This window comes from Gavialis gangeticus, unplaced genomic scaffold, assembly GCF_001723915.1.
Source record: "Gavialis gangeticus isolate Ggan-Ray unplaced genomic scaffold, GavGan_comp1, whole genome shotgun sequence".
Lineage (NCBI taxonomy): Eukaryota > Metazoa > Chordata > Crocodylia > Gavialidae > Gavialis > Gavialis gangeticus.
In genome coordinates this window covers 52596942-52605843 of record NW_017729025.1, presented here as the reverse complement: position 1 = coordinate 52605843, position 8902 = coordinate 52596942, and the positions used below count along the sequence as shown (strand labels likewise).

The 8902-nt window shown below is 46.8% G+C and overlaps 1 protein-coding gene across 9 annotated transcripts in view; it reads left to right on the top strand.

The window, feature by feature from the left end:
- The window catches only part of NRXN3 (neurexin 3), a 1732637-nt gene that overhangs the window by 69971 nt on the left and 1653764 nt on the right, over window positions 1-8902 (top strand). The gene's annotated exons all lie outside the window — the stretch shown is intronic.

The window sequence follows — 8902 nt, the reverse complement described above, 5'->3', positions numbered from 1 at the left end:
TTAAAAGCAAACCCCTTCTTGCAGATAACTCTTTGTGCTTGCTGAGCGGTTGGGGTCCCAAACTCTTAAGCCCAAATTTGTCTCATTCAACAGACATACTTTTAAAAGAGATGCTTTATTAGGTACCTTATTTCTTTTTCCTTTTGTGAGTCCCTGGGGCTAGATAATGGCCTTTGCCTGATGCACTCAGTCCTTGGTTATATGGTCACTTTTGCTACAGGACAGCAGATTTCTATTTGAGTCTGGCCAGCTTAGTCCAAGGTGGCTTAGCTTAGTCAGAAGATGGTTAGCTGGACAGTCTCCCTAGGTTACAAGGTCACTGTGCTATGCTAACAAGGACAGGCCAGAGTGCAGCTCTCCCACAAGACTCTCCACCTGGCTGATAAATTGCCTGTAACTTTGCCTGAATGAGCACAATTTAAAAACTCTGCCCAGCCATGCAGGAATACCAGCCTTTTTATTTGATGGTTTGAGAAGCTTTTGGAGTCCTGGGCCGTTTTCAAGAACCCTCCTGCCCTCCTTTTCCAGCCAAAACAGTGATGTTAAAATATTTTTGCTGGAATTTGGTCTGGCAGAGTATGCCAAAGGTTATAATAGGCTGTTGGCTTCTTCCATAGCATAGCAGATCATAAGACTGGCTTTTTTATATGGTGTCAGGGGTCCTTTCTTCACCTCTTTCCTCCCTAGTAACTCTTTGGTGGAAGGCATTAAACCTGGGGTAGAATGAATTATTGCAGGGGATCTATATATACCTAAAGGAGTAGAGTGGAGAGTTGGGGGAATCCAGTCTGCATGAATGCAGACTTCTCCCACCACAGCTCCACAGTTTGAGTAGTAGTGCTAGTGCCTTTTCCTTTAAAGAGGCTCCAAAATATTTGTGAAATTATATGGAATCTGAATCTGAAAGGAGATGTTTCACCAGTACTATGGCCTTGCCCTTATAGCTTGCCTTGCCAAATGGTTTCCCTCCCATGGGTACTACGGGGCTTTGCAGTCCTGTGGAACGGGCAGTGCTACAGAACGGTTTAGCATGCTGCTGGGAGAGGAGGGAGGCTGCGGGGAATTGAGGTGGGATGTACAATAATAACAGTAAAATGAACTGGGTTACTGGTATTAAAGAGTTTTTCAGTGCTGCCTCTCAAAGGTGGGTATTATTATCCCCATTTTAAAGGTGAGAAAACTGAGGCATGAATAAGGGAGGTGCCCTTTCCAAGTTCCTAAGCTGAGTCTTCAGCATAGCTGAACAGGAATTTAGAGTACAAATCAACATTCACATTCAGTGGACTGTTCTGCCTGTCCCTTTCCTGAGCAGACAAGGTATTGAATTCTGTAGTGCTCCCAGTCCTGGTTAGCGGCAGACGTGAGAGAGAGAGATGAGGGGACCTGGTTTTTCCTGCATGGCAGTGCAGCGTACTAACCACTCAGGCACTGCCAATCCCTTCTCTGCACTAGTCCCTGTTAGTGGAGAGTTTGTGGTAATGGGAGTAATTAACACACTGGGAGTCATTTCTGTGTCCTGGAAAGGAACAGAAAGCCATCAGAGCAGCCCCAGACATGATTGCTCTGCAGGGTTATTTTCTCTGTCTCTTTCTTTTTCCTTTGTGCCTGGGTTTTGATTTTTCTTCTTTGTGTTAAGAAAGCTGGAGAGCAGAAATGGTCTGAAAATTGCCTTCATGCTGAGCTTGGGCTAGGTAGGCTGGTAAAAGGTCACCCACTTGGACTAACCGGCCTCCTTTCTGGAGGGGGTGGGTAGTGGGGGAGGCAAGGGACGCGTGGTCTCTCAGGGCTTTTTTCCACCCCTCCTTCCTGCAGCCTAGATCTGAAGCACTGCGCTTCTGAATTGAATCTGTAATAGTCCCAGGAGGGGAGAAGCTTGAAGGGTGATTATCTTCATTATAAAATATTAACTCTTCCAGCAGCCAGATGGCTTCCCAGCCCAATGGGTTTGAAGTGTCAGGCTGGGCAGCCCTGGTTTCATGCTTGCTATTGGGCCTTCTCTCCACAAAGCCACTGGTGTATTTTAAGCTGTCTGACATGAACCGAGTGTGTATGTTCACAGAATCTTCATGTACATAGAGTGTAAGCCCAGGTGAATCTTCTCAGGTGAGATCCAGGACTGGATCAGTAATAAAGATATGTGCTGGCTCTTTTTTCTTCTGTATTAAGAGAGGAATAGGGAGGCTGGTGAAGGTGGTTATTACACATATCATCTATCTGCTGTACCTTGAAAAGGACAGTCTAATCAGGGCCACGGCCAAAAGAGAGAGAGAGACAGAGAGAATATGCGTGAGAGAGTCCTGACCAGCTAGAGAGCAAGAGCATGAAGGAAGCCCAGCCTTGTTTCAGAGTGTGCTTGTGGGTGGCAGTCATGAATGGCAATGACTTTTTTTGGCTTTGTCTTGGAAGGAAACCATGTGTTGATGCCATTAGTAATAAAATAATGACCCAGTGGCCATTTACAAGAATGGAGAACCTGAACCTGGGTAGTGTACGGAAGAGGGGAAGCTAAAGGGAGTTTGCCATTTTCTGATGCTGAATCCCCTTGGGGAGGGAGGGAGGCCAGCGCACATGTAGGGGTTTCATGTGACGAGGTAAGGAGAGCAGGAGTGGGTTCCTTAGTCACCTATGACAGTGGTTCTCAACCCTTTTTGTACCAGGACCCATTTATAAACATAGATGGCCAGTTCCAACCCAGTGCCCCTCACTCCTGCCCCCCTGCTCCCAGCTCCCCAGTGTGTCGGGCAGGTGGGGTATGTGGAGCATAGAATCATAGAAAATTAGGGCTGGAAGAGACTTCTGGAGGTCATCTAGTCCAACCCCCTACTCAAATCAGGACCATCCCCCAAGCAGCCTCAGGCAGCCCCTTACAGGCTGATACTCTGCCAGCCTGCAAAGGAAAAGCCACACATTTTGCATTTTGGCTTCCGTTCTACACAGGAGAACATGCGAAACACCAGCAGACTCTCCCTATGCCTGAAGAGGGTGTTTGTACCTGAAAGCTTGCAAAGAACAATTTTTCCAACTATTTAGTTGGTCTAATAAAAGATACTACATCTACCCAAAGAACCTTGTCTTCCTGACTGAGAACCAGACATTCTCAAAACAGAGGAAAATCCAATCCACTTGATTGTCTTTCTTCAGTCTCTTTATTTTTAAAAGCCTCCTGGTTTCCTGTCATTTCTGTGCAAGCATCTCACTCCGCACCCTTGCCAAGGAGGCTTGGAAGTGGGAGAGTTCTGTGTTCTTCCCCTCCCCCTGCCCCCAGTGAAAGCATCAATTCACTCTTCTCATGTCTGCATTTTTCATCTGAAGGTTTTATTTTTGTTTTTCTCATTTTTAGCCAGGACTCAGCTGGGGATAGGCCCAGCCAGGGGGATTTCTGTCTAAGAGGAAGCCAATTCTGTGGAGGCACATACAAGGCATGATCCAAGCAGAGGCCATTGCAGAGCATTGAATTAGACAAGTGTGAAGAGGATAAGCAAATACTATTAGTTTCCCTTCCTTCTGCCCCTGGCAAGCTTGGCTTTTAATATCAATTATTGATTTTGAATTTCACAGGATTGTTTCAGACAACATATGCTGCAAGGCTGTAATGATCCTGTCTCTCTGCCCTGCATGGACTGCAGAGGTGGAGGTTGATAAGGGCGCAAATTGGGGCCCCATCCAGCTCCTTTAGAAATTAGTGACCAAAACGGCCTTTGCTGCAATGGGAGTAAGACTGGGCCCTTTGGAAGCAGGGAAGTGGATGAGTTCGTACACTTTCCTTTTCATTGGAGAAGGCAAGGGGTTGGCTGGGGGTCAGATGTGACATGAGTGGTGAATAGCAGGTCACTAATGAATGTTTTGGTTTCCATGTTGCAGTGCAGCATGATGAGCAGTTTATGAGTAGGGAGGTCCAGGCTTGGGCTGACTGAGGTGCCGCAGGTCAGGACTGACTTGCATCAGTGGAGCTGTGTGAGACACTTGGGACTGGAATGACAGGAGGGCTTGCAAAACAGGGCTGGGTGTTATGGCAGAGCTGTGTGTGGGAAGCTGCCTTGGCTCCTGCCTGAGTGTACCTGGCTTCATCCAATGCTATTATTCTTTCTGCACTTGGCATAGCTGAACATTACACTTTAAAAATATCCATCGCCAAGCAATTAGCAGGCAAAGGAGGAGGTAGCGAAGGAGGGAGGGGAGAGTGACAAACCCAGTTCCCAAAACCTTTCCGTGCAGTTTGGTAAATAACCTGCATGTCAGCACCGTGCCTGGCTTCTCGCTCCACTTCTCAAGCAGTTGCGTTGTGAGACGTTTGCAAAGATATTAACCCTGCATAAAAAGTATGCCAGTCGGTAATTATGGAAATTAGCTGGCAATTAGATAATGTCACTCACTCTCCACACAGAACAGATAAGCACTTGAGAGCCACTCCGCAGCAAGGATGAGTCCCCCCTCCTCAGGCTTTTAAGCAGATGGCACTGATCTCCTGGCATTAATAAGCAGTGCCTTTGTCTTGGCAAGGTGGCTAATGGTCAGGGAACTGGCAGTGTAGCCCCCTCCCCACTAGCAGTCGTTCAGTGTTCTCCCCCCACCCTGCCTTCTCCCCTAAGATTTCTGCTGCTCTTTCATTCCTGTGAGTGGGAAGTTTGAATAGTGGAAGTGGGTGTGTTTCCTGCGGAGGGTTTTCTATGTGTGAACTGCTGAGCCGTCTGTTCAGAGCACAGATTCTGTGCTTTGTCTCCTCCTTACCGTTCTGCAGTGTGGAGTTTGGGTAGGTGTGGAGGTGCTGTGAGACCGGCCTGCTGGACAGCTGGCCCTTGCAGAGCAGCGCATCTCAGACAGTACTGCAGAGAGCGTTGGCTGGTGGTCCATTGACGAGCTCGCTGATAACGTGGGTCTGACTCTCCTCATTTCCTGCTGCTCAATGGCATTAAAATCAGCTAAAAATACAATGCAGGAAACATTTATAGTGTTACTTTTCCATGTGAGCATTTGCTGTAATTGGTGTAGGGATGTAATGTGACTGTGAATGAGAGTGGAAGGTGTCCACCACACATGCTCTCTTTCTTAGGCTGTGATTCATGCTGTGAAAAAGTTTTGAGTTCTCCCCGGGAGGACACACTTAAAAAAATACAGCCATTTTCTCCAGGAATTGCCCCAAACTTTGCAGCATCGCTGTGAATGAGCTTTACAGTTTCAAGACTGACTCTAGTACTTTTTTGAAAAATAAGAAATGGTAATAGGAGAGAATTATTCATTCTCTGTCTGTCTTGGAGGACTAGAGTGGGGAGTTTGGCAAGGCACAAAGGTAATGTGTCAGGTTTTAATCTCTAAAGGTTTGAACAAAAATCCTGACTTGTGCCAAAAAGGATGACGGGTCTTCTATTTTTCCACCTGGTCCCTGTTACTGCGTGGTGAAATTTGTTAGCATTGGCCAGACAACAGTAGAAAGGGATGCTGTGTTTCAGGGTTCAGGTACCTTGTCAGTGCTCTCAGGAAAATGCTGCTATATGCCTGGATTTAAACAATCCTCAAAGCTACAGTTGGAATGGCCAACAGGAAAGAAAACATTCAGAAGCAACTTCTGTAACACATCTGAACCTGCAATGATCCTGTTTCCTCTGCTTGAACAGGTGTAACCCCATGGGCTTTGGAAAGTAGATGGAGGGGAATGGGTGATGGGTTTCAGGAGCTTTCCCTAGCAGTCTGAACTCAGCATCTCCTCATCTTGCTAGTTTCCATTTGTTTGCTATCTGGAGTCTAGTATGAAACCAGTGGGTGGGTGTTGACCCATTTCATAATGGGCAAGCATCAGCACTACAGAAACCACCTGTGCAGATATCCCTGTTTTTGGCAGCCTTAAGAACTGGAGCCACAGATATGGGAGATGACTCTACTTTTCACCTGCTTGAGTTGGTTCCTGAAATCTCAGGTTGGGACAGATTATGGGTTTGAGAGGAGCTTGCTGTGCTGTGGGCTGTAGGCACCTGTCCTGTGGATATTTCTAGGCTGTCAGCCTCTGCAGCTGTGGTTGCAGCATCTTTCACTAGTTCTGGAAGAGATGATCATTTTAAAGTGAGAGCAAGGTTGGAGAATGTGATGGCTACTTCTCATGCAAGCAGTATAACCTACTTTGCCCAAGAGAATTTAGAGCTCCGGAGTAAGCAGCTTGACTGCAGGGTCTCTGCAGGTGCTCACTGACTTGCTGGGCTTGCCTCCCTCTCTCCCTTATGTCCATCATGGGGATGTCTGAATCTTAACAGTGAAGAGAATTTAGCTACGACAGTGGTGAATGTTCCAAGGAACATTGAGTGGCTGGGAGCACACTGCTGGCTAATTTACACACATTATTATATTCCTATTCCCATCTCATCAATAATTCCAGACCTGGGTCATCACTTTTCCTCTTCCCTCCCTCTCACTGTCTTCTCCTTCTCCATAAATCAAGGGCTATTTTAGTGCAGACACTGGGGAGCACAGAGAAGAAAGGTAAACGGACTAGAGCCAGGCACCTCTGCCTCCAGTTGCTTTGCAAAGGCCAAGAATAAATGACTAAACCAACATCTGGGTTATCAAGAGGACAGACCGTTTGAATGCTTGGGTCGTTTTTTTTTCCTGTTTACCTCTCCAAGTACCTCCTACTTTCTCCCCTCTGTCTGCAAGAGCCAAGCTGTTAACAATTAAAAGAAATGATCTTCCTTCAGGTTTTGACTTGATTGTATTTGTATTCACAGCAGTTTAGCTAAGGAGCTTCTGTCAGGCAGCTGCAGGGAATGGGTCTGGCTTACAGGGGGCATTGAAAGCTCATTTTTCTCTATTGCTTCCAGGTTCTCTTTTAATTGTTCTGTTTTTTAAGTGACTTGTTTTTAGGGCAGGTTAAAGGTGCCAGATTGACAACCACAGAGACTTACAGCTGCCATATATTCCTGGGATGGATTCAGCATGAGCCACGATAGTGAAGTCTGTCCCCTTCCTCACCTGGAGAAACTCTTCTCACTCAATTTATGTGACCTCTCCAGTCCTTAATTTCCCTGATCTCCAGTAAATGGCTGTTTAGTGTTAGTGTTCATGAACTCTTCTTTGGAGAAGGGGTAGTATTCATAGGTGTCCACAAGGAACTACCAACTCATTTCACGTATCAGCATTTGACAGCTGTTTGGTGGTATATTATGTCACTTCTGACTGAGTCTGAGCTGGCAGCCAAGAAGTGAAAGACTCTGCGTCTTTGTGTTAGCTCCCTGGGGCTTCAACTCCCAGCTTTGTATTTGGACTGAACTTCCTCTGTTAATTTTTGTATAGAGATTCTTGCCCAGCCTTCTTCTCTGAGCAGGCCTCTGTGCTGGTGGCAGCTTTTGCCTTAACAAGTATTTTCAAACAAAGGATGAGTCACAGGTTTGAAATGCCTTTCCCTGTCATCTTAAATCATCTTCCTGCACCCGCCACACAGTCACCCACCTGCAAACTGTTCAAAATGAATTTAATACCAGTGTAAACTGATGCAACTCCTCCCCACTGAAGGCAATTGAAGTTTTTCCCACTTATTCCTGGGGTGAATTTGACCTACTGGGGATAGCAAACTCTTTTGGGAGCTTCCAAGATTGACAGTATTGTTCTTTCTGTTATTAAACAAGCACTTGGATGCTGTATTGATGGGGACACTTAAATACTGGGCATGCTAGTATGGTGCAGTTCTTACCACCTCAGCCAGATGTAAAGGTTGCATTTTGGCTGAACTTTACAGATGTTAGTGAACCCTCATTTCATTTCCTGCAGTGGTAATGTGTAGGACACACATAGCAAGATCTTCCATTGAGTAGGAAACTGATAACTGAACAGCAATCCTATGGGTGGGCAATCAGCTGTGAGTCAGGATAGCAGGTAGGGGACCCAGAAAGTTTTAAGAAATAGCATCCCATGTATTATGCTGGCTTTTTCTGTCCTAAGAATTGTAATATTTGTATTAAGCATTTTTGTGTGAGTATCTATTAGCTACTGGGGAAGCTGCAAAGCCACACTAGTGTATAAAATTGATGGGAGGGATCCATCCCTCATTAAGGAAGTAAATACACTGGGGCCATTTTTATACTGTGTAGTACTAAAAGGTGTGGAGATCCCTGAGGGGCTTCTCAGGTCTGTATAGTTCTGATCACTTGAATGGCTCCTTGGCATTGTGGATTTGGGATTATGAGGCTAGCTGTATGTAGGAGGGCCTAACAGTGTACCATGAAGCTCTGCCAGTTACTACAGCAAGTAAGCTTCCTTGAAGTGTAAAGCTAAGTATAAACAGTCAAAAAGCCTGAGGCAGAAGCAAGCAGATCTACTCAGGTTTCTCTAAGCGCATAGATTGGACCGTTAACAAGTGGAACTCATGCTCGCAATTCATTTGGGGAAGGCAGGCAGATGCTGGCCAGAAAGCAGGGGGGGTCTCAGGCTCTTAAGCCCCAGTTTGTCTCATCCAACAGACATGCTTTTAAAAGAGATGCTTTATAGGTACTGTATTTCTTTTTCCTGCACACCTCCCAGCCTACTGGACATTGCCACGGGTAGCTGAGCCCAGCTGAGTAGGGGCCATCCCTGATTGACTGCCTCGCACACACCATCAACTCCCTGTGGGCAGCTGCAGGGGTGGAGGCCGGCACAGAACATCTCCCCAGCCCCACTGCAGTGGGGGAGGAGGGAAGAATGGGGTCTGCCCAGCTGGGGTGGGGGGCATGCTGCAGGGGCTTTTGGGCTCTCCCAGAGCTGGGGTCTGCCCAGCTGTGGGGGAGGGAGGGGAGTCTCATGCGGTGGGGGATTTCCCCCTCACACTTGGGTGGGCTGTACAGCCCTGCCCCCCATGAATTAGCACCTCTGACTCTCAGGGGTGGGGAATGGAGCTCCCTGCACCTGTCCTGGCCCTCTGAAGAAAAAAAAAAAAAAAAAA